General features: G+C 42.4%; 1 protein-coding gene across 7 annotated transcripts in view; it reads left to right on the top strand.

Moving 5' to 3' along the window:
* Nucleotides 1-12,541, top strand: part of MTUS2 (microtubule associated scaffold protein 2) — a 265,481-nt gene that overhangs the window by 42,876 nt on the left and 210,064 nt on the right. The window contains exon 1 of one of the 7 annotated variants that reach the window (XM_064716713.1): nt 7,440-7,477. The exons of the other annotated variants lie outside the window; for them this stretch is intronic. The gene's annotated coding sequence lies outside the window, so the exon portion shown is untranslated. Of the gene's footprint in view, nt 1-7,439; nt 7,478-12,541 lie in introns of those variants that run through there. 7 annotated transcript variants of the gene reach the window in all.

The raw sequence follows: 12,541 nt of genomic DNA, 5'->3' as shown, positions 1-12,541 counted from the left end.
GGACCAGCTAGAGCAGGAGCTGGAACTCTGTGGTTTTAGGAGTACGTTGTGTTATTGAAATGTAAAGTGTGCACCACATACTTCAGCAGAGCTGAGCAGCCTTGTGTGTGCTAGGGGAACACTTCCAGCAATAAACCTGAGCTGAATAAATTCCTGTTTCCTGTAGCTGGGGAATATCCGTATGACACTGATGAATTCTGCCAGCTCACATGTTTGACTTCTATGTTTAATGTTGAAATTTCGCTTTAGGAGGGATTTACTAAATCAGTGCTGTTATGGATGGGGAAACACGTAAGTAAACAGAGATTAATTGATTCAGGAAAACTGAGCTCCTTGCTTGGAAGAAGAGTGTGTGGATGGGATCCTGTAATGGATGTCTGGGTGTCAGGGTAAAATATTGATGATTATTTCTGTAGTTCAGGTCACTAGAATGAATGACATTATATCTTACAGAGGAAAATTGATTTGCATTAATTTCTGTTTGGAATGCACAATTAAAAAGAGCTATTTATCAGAAGATACAATACTATGTCTCTTTATATTTTACTGTAATATTTTGTGTGTTCAATTTCTACAGTGTTTTACCCAGGATCCTTTAGAAAATTACTTTCATAAATACACAAGAATGAGCAAACAATGAAAAAAACCCTCACTCCTCATCTGATCTCATCTAGTACTTAATTTAAAGTGGCAAACCACCAGGAATTCAGAATTAGTAATACTTCACAGCTAATACTGACTTGTTAAAGATTTCTGATTTTAGAGCATCCTACTCTATAACAGAGCCATGAACTGAAATTCCAGTGTTACCTTGTAAGCAATCACAATTTTTCTATCTATATTTCTCTGTTTTTGAAGTAAGAAAGGCAAAAAATCAAGGATCTTTTGATATGAATGCATAGAAAGATAATTAGGTTTATTTTCTTTTAAAAGCATTTAATATTTCATGCCTCCTGCCAGGCCAGCTGGGACTCTGTAAAAGTACATATTTTCAGGAGCTGACCAACATGTTTCTGGTATGGGGTTTTGTTTATTTTTTTCTTCTTTTTTTTTTTTTTTTTTTTCCCTCAGAAAATGCTGATGGGTCAGGCTCACAACTCTGAAGTTTGGATGAATTTTTAGTTTTATAGAACACTCAAAACTATTTTGAAACTGGACCAGGATACCCCTGGAGGTTCAAAATAAAAGAATATAGTTTTGTTTATGATTTTGGGGAGGTTAAAAAAGGTAATTATTATACCAAAAATACAAGTAAAAGGCAAAATCAAGCAATATTTTGGTGCTATTAAAAATAGCTTATTCTCCTGAATACTACAGTAAAATACTATTTCTTGAACATTTTAATATCAAATTCATTTTCTTCTTAACTTGTGTGTCAAAAAAAAAAGGATTCTGTCCCCAGAATTAGAAATAACAAAGACTTAGTCCATTGGGACTCTGATTTTGACATTGATTTTAATGTGGAGGACAGACTGGGATCACTGTGAGGGGTGTTCTCATGAAGCTTGTGACAATTATAATAAGTATGAGATAATGATAGATGAATATGGAAACATGCAGATGGCAGCTGGTGGCCCATGAAAGATGCAGGAAGCCACATCCAATTTGTTGTATTGGTTCAGACATGTTTATTGTCCATCACTGTACTGTGTGGAGCATATTGCAAGTGTCTGGTTGCTCTGTCTTCCTTCCCTGAATTCTGTTTGGACTTGTTCTGCTAGCAATAGCTTACCTTTAAAATGTGTATCTTTTGTTATTCAGTTTTGGGCCATGTCCCATTTCTTCCACTGAACAATGAACCTTTCTGCTCAGCCTATCTTCTCCCCTCCTTGAAATGGAGCAGCCATCAGTGTTTTGAGGGGTTCAAGCCCACCTGGGTACCGCATGCTCGGTTTTCAATGGGTTTGGAATGGGTTGCCATGGGTGATGCTGCCCTGGGGCCGATGCTGAGGGTCCCAGCAGTACAGGGACAGCACAGGGTGAAAGACTTGACATGGGATCTTGTTTAGTGAAAATAATTGTGTGGATGGCATTGGAAATCAAAACCCATTCCCTTTGCCAGCTGGTTCAGGTTGATACCTGCTGTGCCAGAGCTCCTAAGTGTCACTCCTGCCAGCCTGCTGAGGGATATTTCAGGGTCATTGGTTTTCCCTTTGTGCTCAAAGTGTTTTCTGGAGAACCTCAGCTCTGCTGCTGCCATTTTGCTGCCAGCAGCTCATTTCAGACACAGGATCTGGTATTGATTAGAATTGATTAACATTTCTGTAGCGCTTCTCCACGTGGAGCTGAGTGCCATTGAAGCCACTTGACAGCTGGTAATTTACATCCTGAAGGGTAAAAGGTCTTGTCCTGAGTGATCCAAGGGATGACAGCAACTGCTCTGCTCATGGGCTGTGGTGGTACCTGAGGGTCCTGAAGGAGGAGCTCTGTGCAAAGCAGAGTGCAGTGTCCCCATGCTGAGGGTCTCGGGAGGCCTTGCAAGGCAGAGAGGAGGAATGGAGGCATGTCTCTGCCCTTGTAACTCTGGCTCTGTATCTGCTGTATCAGAGCAGCTTCTGGGAAAAAAGTGTGTGAAGAAAACAAAATGTGCATTGGACATCCGTCCTCTTCTAGCAACTTAGCTCTCGTTTGAATAATGGAAAGGTGTGAGCTCCTGGAATGAAGCATTTGTAATGAAAGTGGTAATCCAATGATGCAGTTTGTGATCTGGTTTTGAAAAGACTGGTGACATTTGTTAGATTTCTTGCTAATTTCTTTATTTGTATTTCTGATGTCCGCAAAAAACCCGAAAAACTCTTTAAGGCAACTCCAGAAGCAAAATAGAAAATGTAAAGTGCATACACAGAAATCCTTCAAGCTTTACTTGTACTTGCTTTTGTTTCATCAGGCATATTCAAAGTCAATTGAAAGATTTTTAGTTTTCTTATGCTCAATTTCTTTATCTAAAAAATATTGGAAATGTCCTATCATTTCTCCCCCCTTTGGAATTTTTCAGATGGCAGAGATGTGACCATTTTCTTTCATTCATTAATTGAAATCCTGGAAAGTTTTGATCATTAATAAGCATATCTTTTCTTCCAGCTGTTTATATGGCATCCCTAAAAGACAGAGGTTAACATTGCTGAAAAACAGTTTTAACCCATTTAATCAAAATGATTTCTTTCCCTCAAGCAGAGGTCACTGTTATGGTTGCTATCATTCTCCTTGTTCCTCGCTCATCAAGAGGGTCTTTCAAGTAAATACTGCAGACAAGGACTGAATTTAAAGGAAATGCAGCAGCCTGTTCTTTGAGGCACTCTATGCATTATAAAGAAGGAAAGAGTTCTAGGGCTAGACTTAATCAAGTACTCCATGTGTCTGGGTTTACCCAGGCATATCCTCTTCTACTTCATTGTTCAGGGCACCCTGAGAGCTCACAGGTGGTCTTACCTGGCCCCAGTTCCCAGAATGGCACTCAGGAGTGGCTGCACACGTGCTTTGGGCACAGGTGCCTGTACATCCATCCTGGATTTCTGAGTGGCTGTGGGAAGCCCTTATTGTCATCCCATGACAGTTCAGCCTCTGTATTGCCATTATTGATCAAGTGCCCGTTCTCCCTGCTCCAGCTCCACTGCCTCCAGGGGCTGTGGGCCCAGGCCAGGTAGGGCATGCTTCCATCTCCAGCTGGGCTCCATCTCATCCCTTTCCAAGGCAGCTGCTCCATTTCTGAGCAGCAGTGCTCTGTGCTGCTTGTGCAGGCTCCTCAGTCAAGTCCTCCCAGCTCACCTGCCAGGGTCTGAGCTGGTAAGTATCCTACTGCTGATTGCTACTTCAGAGCCACTGCACTGTGTGCCTAAATAAGACATTTTTGAAAGTACTTTGCACTTAAATGACTTGTCAGTTTTGCTACAGTTAGCTGGTATTATTTGTCAGGCTGGGGTGAGTTCTGGCATATTGCATTTGACTCTTCTTCATATAGGGTATTGCAATACCATTAACAACATTTGCAAACACACTGCTGTTTGGCTGGGCAGTAATGAAAGTGCTGTGATGAGTCTGAACTGGGTGGCAACGAGGGAATCAGGAAATTATGCTCACTTTAAAAGACTTGAAAATTCATCTGGGAAGCATCTTTGCAGGTGAATGGAACAGCAGTCCATTTGGTTAAATTTGCCTTGGGTTTGGGGATATGTAGAGGTCGTGGTAAGATTCAAATGCAATTACATCAGTCATTCAGAATGTAATAGTTTCCAATACCACATATTCTGCTCAGTACTGCTTATGCAAGTAGATAGAGGGGAAAAAAAAAATAGCCCAAGGGAATGCCCACATTTTCTTAGAGAATCAAACCACTCATTTTGCACAGGTGTCTGTGTTCCGTGTGTGTGCATGTGTAATCCACTTCTTGCAGAGCCAGACAGCCAGCTATTATTCTCTGGAACAGGCAGAAGCTAAAATCTGCTGTGGACTTATGCTGTGCTGGTCCTTTTATTTTGACTGACTGACTGCTATCTAGGTGGATATATTTTACATCCCACTTGTATTATAAATATGTCAACTATAAAGTATATAGGAGGCAGCAACCATAGATAAGATTGTAAAGTAGTTTTCATTACACAGTTTCCTGGATTTAGGTGGCCAGCATGTAGTGAAACATTTGCCTTTCTAGATGAGAAATTCCAAACATGGCCCATGTCCAAAGATGACAACCTGATTTTAGAGGTTTTACAGATTCACTAAACAATATTTTGAAGACAGGAAAGTGGAAAAAGAAATGTTAGCATTTAAAGGGATTTTTAAGATGCTTCCCTGGGAAGGTCGGAATCATATGAAACTTTGAACCTGATGGCCTGATCATGTTTGCACAACAGGGGGTTGAGCATGCTACAGATTTTGGGAAATGATATTAATGATCACTTGAAAACCAGCTGATGTTTGTACACAGCACAAATCCTGTGAGCCCTGCTCTCAGTCTCCATGGGAGTCAGGTATGCTTGCAAAGCCAGTCAAGTTTTATAATTAGCTGCCTGATCCAGTGCACTGCTCCAAGCTGTCTCAGAAAGCTTTCCAACAATTTCAGGGGATGCAAGGTCATGGCAAGCAGGCCTTTTTCTTGTAGCAGCTCGAGCCCTTGTGCTCCCTGTTGGCCGTAGGGGATGAAAGTCCTTAAAGTAAATAAACTCAGTTCCATATAGGGAGTTCAGAAGAGCCTTTGAAGATTGGTGCCCTGTCATCTCAGTGGGGATGTCAGAGCCCTGGAAACTTTTCTGTGGAAAAGTCTCCAAGAAGGCATGCTCCATCCTCCTCTCCAAGTCTGCTGACGCTGCAGGCGCTTGTGCAGATCCATGTAACCCCACTGCAGGGAATCTCTATTAAAGTTGCATAGTGGAGCACTTAAAGCCAAATACAAGTCAAGAAAAAGGTTAAAGACACAGTTTTACTCCCCCCATCCCCTTCCCACCCTGTTTTCATTCTGTTACTTTCCAGCGGCAGCACATTTTTTTTCCCTCTGGGAAAGCACAAGTAGGTTTGGAGGAGAGCGCCCAGGGAAAGCAGAGATGCCACTTGTGAAGTCCCTGTCCCCAGGGATTGCCCTCGGGATGCACTGGGAGCGGTGCCATCGCTCAGTGAGCAGCGTGGTGGGGAGCTGGGAGTTACAGGTCTGTTTTAAGGAGGAGGGAGCAGGTGGAGCTGCTGCACCTCCAGAGAGGAGAGGGACTCCCAGCCTGAGTGCAGAGCCTGGGTGGCTGCTGCTCTTGTGAAAACAGGGGCTGAAAAGGAGGTCCCTGTGAGCAGTTGAAGGCTGGCTGGCAGTGTCAGCAGAAACAAATCTGAAAGAGGCATGCAGGGCTCAAACCTGACTGATTTCTTGATGGGAAGGTATGTCACATGCTTCTTGCTTTAGGGCGTTACTCAAAATTAATTGATATGTGTGCTGGGGTGTCCTTGCCTGTGCTGGAAAAGTTTATTTTGCAGAAGTCTGAGGGCTGTGGTGTGGGGAAGGACAGCTGCTGATGGGCATGGAGCATGGCCAGCATGTCTCCTCCTGACCAGCTGCAGCCTTGTCACCTGTGCCCTGTCCCCAGAGCTGGTGTGCATGTCATGCACCTGGGCCAAGACTTACCTGTGCAGACTAGGGAGACTGCTTTGCATATGTTTCAGAAGCTGGCAGGGAGGACTCACTGTTTGGCTCAGTGTATTAGTGACTGCTGAGAAAAGTGTCTGGCTCCTCTTTTCCTTACAGCCTTTTGAGCAGAAACATTTGGAGAGCTCATTACAGACTTTCTCGCAGCTGGCCCTGGGGGGAGATCAGGTGGTATTTGCTTCCTTCAGGGATGAGTTTTCCTGCCCCTTATTTATGGGGCACATTTCCTGTGAGACCTGTGAGAGGGCTGGGCTTTCCCATAGCTGCAACTGCAGATGCTCTGGATGTCCCCAACACAGCACGGCCCGCAGGCTGGAGAGCTGCATTAATGCACTAAGAAGAAATAAGCTAATAAGTTATAGGCTAGTAAGTGTCTGAGGAGAGTCCAGAAGTACCTTATGAACAGCTAACCTGAAGATTTCTGCATGACACCCAGTGTGGCTAAAACCTGCCTTCTGCCTCTTCTGACACTTGATGTGCTGGTGCACCATCCATCTTCCTCCTGGTCATCTCTCCTTAGGCAGTGCAGGGTGCTGTGTGTGACCTGAGGACTTGCTCCAGGAGCCATAACTGAAGTAATGAAGAGCACATCAGCTGTGTTTCTTCCTTTCACATGGAGTGCATGCTGTCTCTCCGGACCCACAGAGGGGATTTGCTGCTGAGAAGCACCTCAGCACAGGTGGCTGCTGACACTGCTGGACTCTTTAAGCAGCACCTGCTTTTTGCACTGATGTCAACAGTTGTGCTGCTAGAAATAATAGGAAGTTAAACTCTGCAGATGCATTTTCAGAGTGTGTTTCCTATCATACAGATCACATGTCTGTATGGGATACTCAACATTGGCTTCAGCAGAACTTATCCTCTGCATCAGATAGAAATTGGGTATCCTTTAGGAAGCCTAAGCTAGAGGAAGAGGAATTGCTTATGTTTAATGCAGCCAGTTAGCCTGAAGCAATCCACCTGGCTACAGAAACAAGTTCTATGGGATGCTACTTTTGCTCTCTTCAAATATTTGGGAGAAAGCTGAAGCATTCCAGTGAGGTTATAGCCAAATGCTTATTTTAGTCACTGGGTGTAAAAACTACAGGGAAGAAAAAAATAGATGATTTTGTCTTTCTTTGAAGATTTTATATCTTTGTTTTAAAAAGAACATCAAAACTGACGGTGCAGAAAGGAACCATCAAAATAATAAAACAGTTACAGGCACTGAATGTCTCAAAGAAAGCCTGAGAGGTGGCTTGATGTCATATATAAACTCAGTCATAAAGGGATAGTGACAGTAAAAGAGTGGTGAAGAAAGGACTGTCAAGGACTAATAGTTGAAAGCTGATACCATTGAAATTCCAACTGGAAGTAAGTCACTACTTCTATGGCTCAATTAGGGAGCTAATGAATGAAATTTAATAACTCCTCATATACAGAGGTCAGACCAGATAATTGGTTCATTCCTCTGGGCTTAAGTTCCTCTGGGCTGATGTACCTTCCATGGTTTCACCAAGGAAAAAATATGTAGTAACTAGCAAATGTGTTTCCTCAAATCTGAACCAATTAGAAAACGTTTTCTGTGGTCTAAATGGGGTTTCAGAGTTTCAGAATTTTAGAGGCATTTTTCCTTCAATTTTTGGTAAAGTTATTCTGAGACCAATTATCTCTGAATTATTACTGTGTGCAATTTGGCAAGCATGCATTGATTTTAAATAGATTTAAGAAAATCTTTGGAAAATAATATGAATTAAGAATCTTTTAAAAAGCTAACATTTCTGAACTGAGCACTAGTTTTATCCTTTGGGAAGTTAAATTAGTTTGCTTTCAGACTGGTAGAAATCAGGAGTAATTAAACTAAAGTCAGTAGAGTGGACTTTTGTCAGATTGGATGTAAGCTAGTTTGTATTGCAGGCCACCAACAAGGGTTAATGTTAATGTTGTGAACCTAACAAGGGTTAATATTAAGGGTTAATGTAAAATGTTCTCTGTGTGGGTTTTCTACTTTCAGCTGTTTATTAAGACTGCTTAAATTATTCATGATATATAGTGTATAACTTATCTGATAAATTTGAGTTCTTTTTCTATCAGTGAAAATTTGCAGCCTACCCCCAGATGCTGGAAAGGAAGGATTTTCAGCCCCTGAGTCTTTGTGGGGTTCACTTTGACTGACTGCATTTTGCAGCCTGTGGGCTGGTAGCCAGTGGGTCATGTTCATCACGTGTCACTGCCCCAGCTGGGCTTAGGCATGGCTGTATTTCCAACAGGATGAATAGGCACACACAGGGAGTCAAAGTCACTTCAGAGAGGGGCAGGGAGTAGAGTTCTTGTTGGCGTATGCAAGACCTGCACACCCAGCTGGGCAGTTCTTGGGTTGGACCAGGGTCTCCTGCCTGTCTTCTGCCCCTCCATCTCCAGCTTTTCCCCTCTGGGCCCCTCACCCTGCGGTGTCCAGCATGTGGAGTCATGGTCACACTGGAGCCCTGCTGCCCATCCCTGAGCTCCAGCGTGGGGCTTCCTGCTGTGGGAAAGCAAAATGCCACAGTCTGCTGATGAATGATCTTTTTCCTGTGTGCATACATTCACATGCATATGTCCATATGCACGTGTGTCTCCACAGTTACGTATTCATAAGGAGCAATTGGTAACCAAAGTCTGGGGAGTGCAGGAAAAGCCTCTGCTGCCTGGCTCTCCTCCTCATAAATTTTCCTCCTGTGTGAGGGAGGGGAAAAAATGTGTGGGACGAGCATACATGCATGCATTGTCTTGTACAAGGGGAATTTGCATTGCCTGGTGTGTTTGAATTAGTACATTGATAAAAATGTGGTTTTGACTGTTGGGAATGGTTACACTGAAGCACTGCGCTTTGTGTTTCTCTTGCCTTAGCCTCTGTGAAGCAATTCTCAGAATAGCCTCAGACTTGGAATGTCTGAATTTAATTACTGTTAACACTTGAGATATTTAGTCCCATTTGGGGGAGGAAAAAACCACAAATTTTCAGGAGCGGAGGTAGCTTGTAAAGATAGCAGCATTGAGAAGTTTGTTAGCTGGTCTGTAGTAATTAAGCTTATTTCCATAGCAACATTATCAGTTTAGCTTCAGAATTTTAAGATTTTTGTGTGCCTGATAATTAGAACTAATATCCTAATTTTAGCAGAGATATTACGTTTTTGTTTGGCAAGAGCCTTGTAACTAGGCAAACTGATTGAAGAGTGAAATAATGTTCTATTTTTCTTGATTTCTCCTTCTTGGATCGCTTCAGACTGCTTAACCAGCTAAAAGCAGATCACTGTACTCTTCTTTCTCAGTACATGAGGCTGAATTTACCATTGAGGAGAAATGTATATATGTCTATATCTATGTAAAATGTGGTTACAATTATAAAAGCTTGCCCATCTGTGCGGTCCATAGCAAAACACAAAGGCAGAGCCGAAGTACAGCAGTTAGGGATTCCCATACAGTTCTGGTCTAAATTGCTCCAATATAACATGTCAGTGACCTCTTTCTCTGATGAGGGGTTTGAATGAGTTGCTGCTGAGCCCAGGAAGGCAGAGTATCCTGCCTGCTCATGAGCAAGCCATGGTGCTGTGCTGCTGGGATCTGCAGGGAAAGGAGGCCCCCATCCCATCTTGGTCTCACTTCTCACCAGCGTTCCTTGGTTTCCAATGAGGTCTGTGATCCTTTCCAGGGCAGAGTGCCATTTTTCCACTGAATTTGGTGGAATGACTCCAGTTTATACTGTTTGGCCCCATATGACTGGGCTCTGCCTATTTCATATAACCAGCCTGGCAGAATACACTATTTCATAATTATATATATGTTTGCCTTACAAATTAAAACATAAGTGTTCTACTCACCAATGTTGTCCATGAAAAGAGTTATGAAAAACCAAGCAGCCTCAGTGTGAGAACTTGGGTTTGTGTTCTCCATCCTCTAATCTCTCTCAGCTCCCGTAGCATGCTGTGTTTGCTCCATTTTCCCAGCCTGGTGGGTAAACGTCACCTCAGGCTGTGGCTGATGTGAGTTAGGTGTGTGGGGACAGACAAACTGTTGCCTCCCAGGGTGGGCAAAATACTCCTCTCTGTCTTCTGTACCTACCTAGCCTCTAATTTTCACATGACCTGCCAGGACTTCTGCCTCTGAGATCTCTTTCTTCCCTGAATCCAGCTGTCAAAGGTGCTTAAAACTGGCCAAGAGGTTCAAGGGTGGCTAAGGAAGGAACGATTGATGAATGCCATACAATGTGATTTTGTAATTCTCCATTTCCTTAGAAGCAAGGCTAAAAAGTCTGCAGTGTTTGGACAATAAATCCCTGCATCTAGGCAGAGTTCACGAAGACCAATGGGTGGATATCTACCTACTGGCTCAACATGCTTTGTGGGTATTTTTAAATATGTTTTTTTCCCTATTGTCAATTTGTTTTTTAAATTCACTGTTTAAAATAAGGCTAACATTGGAAACACCACTTTTGAGTGGCACAGCAGGTTCAGCATATGCAGGGGTACATAGTGGAAAATAGCATTAGAAGACTTGCTCCTGTTGCTAATGAGTTCTGAAGGTAAGAAAGCAGTTAATGTATTCATAACAGACTTAAACTCAAAGATTTGTAAATAATGTATGACTTTCTGTGACTGGGAAGCCAACTACCATAAACCTTGGACCCAAGTAGAAAATAATTTTGTAGCAGCAAAGGACTTTGGATTTTGCAGATGCAGCAATTCAGCTATAATCCCCCTGGCGGGGGAAAAAAATTTAGTCAACTTACCATGGAATATCTGTGGACTTATAATTCCGTTTTTATGGCCTCCTGGCGTTCTATCACAATTTGGCATCTATTTTCCCCTAAGGAAAATGAAACTCTTTGCAGTATTACCAGTATTTTGCCAACTTGTATTTATCTGTGAAAAAAATACTATTATAAATCTAAATTAAAGACAGGAGAGAAATAGGCTGTTGGCATATGACCTCCCCACTGGTGATGGATTTGTGTGTAAATTGGCAGATAGTAACTATTCTTAGAAATACTAGTGAAATAGGCAGACATACTTTGCATGTGAATCATGGTGGTCTTTGGGAGTCTGGAGCACTGATTTCTTTTACCATGGATTTAAACGACTGAACTACTGTTAAAAGTATGAAAAAAATCCATGCAAATCCTTTTTTTGTAAGATTGCAGTAAAAATCAGAATGGGTGCTCAACAAAAGGCAGTGGCAAAGGGGACAGCTTATGGACTGGGTTCAAGGGAATTGCCTTTGTTCCCAGTTGAGCTGTTTTTATAAAGATAAAATGAAGGTGTGAGGAATGCATTGCTGTAACCAAGACATGTTCCAAAGTGTGAGCATTGATGGCAACCTTTCCACGTACAGTGAAGTAGCATTGCTTATGCTCCATCAGAACAAAATGACTGGAGCATCTCCAGAGAAGGGCAATGGAGCTGGGGAAGGGTCTGGAGCTCAAGTCTGAGGAGCAATTGAGGGTGTTTAACCTGGAGAAAAGGAGGCTGAGGATGGGATCTTATCACTCTGTACAACAGAGGAGCGTGTAGCCAGGTGGGGATAGGTCTCTTCTCCCAGGTAACAAGTGACAGAACAAGATGAAATGGCCTCGAGTTGTACCAGAAGAGGTTTAGACTGAAAATTAGAGGTTGTTTTCCATAAAGGATTGTTGAGGTTTGGAATAGACAATCTGGGGAAGTGGTGGAGTCACTGTCCCTGGAGGTATTTAAAAGATGTGTAGAGTGGTATTTGGTGACGTGGTTTAGTGATGGATTTGGCAAAACTGGGTTGATGGTAGGACTCGATGATATTAAAAGTCTTTTCCAGCCCAAACAATCCTTTGATCCCTTTGATTGGCTCAAACAAGGCAATTTTGGCTCTAGGAGGAGAAGTGGAGAGATGAAGGCCATGGTGATGAGAGACAAGAAGTGCTGGTTGCCTGTTCTGTTGTTAGTAAGTTTGTGTGAGGACACAACAGATCTCTGGTGAATTCAGCCAAGCTTTCTTCACTTGGGAAAGTTTTCCTCCTTGCTAGGAGCCACACTCTTGAAGGAGATGGAGGGTTTGAAGCCCCTGGCTATCATACAAACTATGATCTTCCTTTAAAATTTACTTTGGGTTTTGGACCTATGTTACTGCATTGATCTGCAGCTCCTGTGAGACTCTATAATGTTATTCAAAGTTCCTAATTATTCTCCATTTGATTAGTTGGTAGGGAGGACTTTTAATTTTTTTTTCTTGCAGTTTTTATTAACATACTTTGGATTTTAAAGACAATGGTTGAGTTAATAGTTGGAGATATATTTTCTTGAGGTGTATTTCCATGTCTCTTGGCTCCAGGAAGGGGGTCAGTATAGAGAACAAAGAGATTTCTTCCCACTGACCTCAAAATTTTAGTAAGGTAATGACCAGATAATTATTTATGAGGATGTGGCAAAA

The sequence above is a fragment of the Zonotrichia leucophrys genome, chromosome 1 (assembly GCF_028769735.1).
Source record: "Zonotrichia leucophrys gambelii isolate GWCS_2022_RI chromosome 1, RI_Zleu_2.0, whole genome shotgun sequence".
Classification (NCBI taxonomy): domain Eukaryota; kingdom Metazoa; phylum Chordata; class Aves; order Passeriformes; family Passerellidae; genus Zonotrichia; species Zonotrichia leucophrys.
The sequence above is the reverse complement of the archived record's forward strand: the minus strand, read 5'-3'. Positions and strand labels throughout refer to the sequence as shown.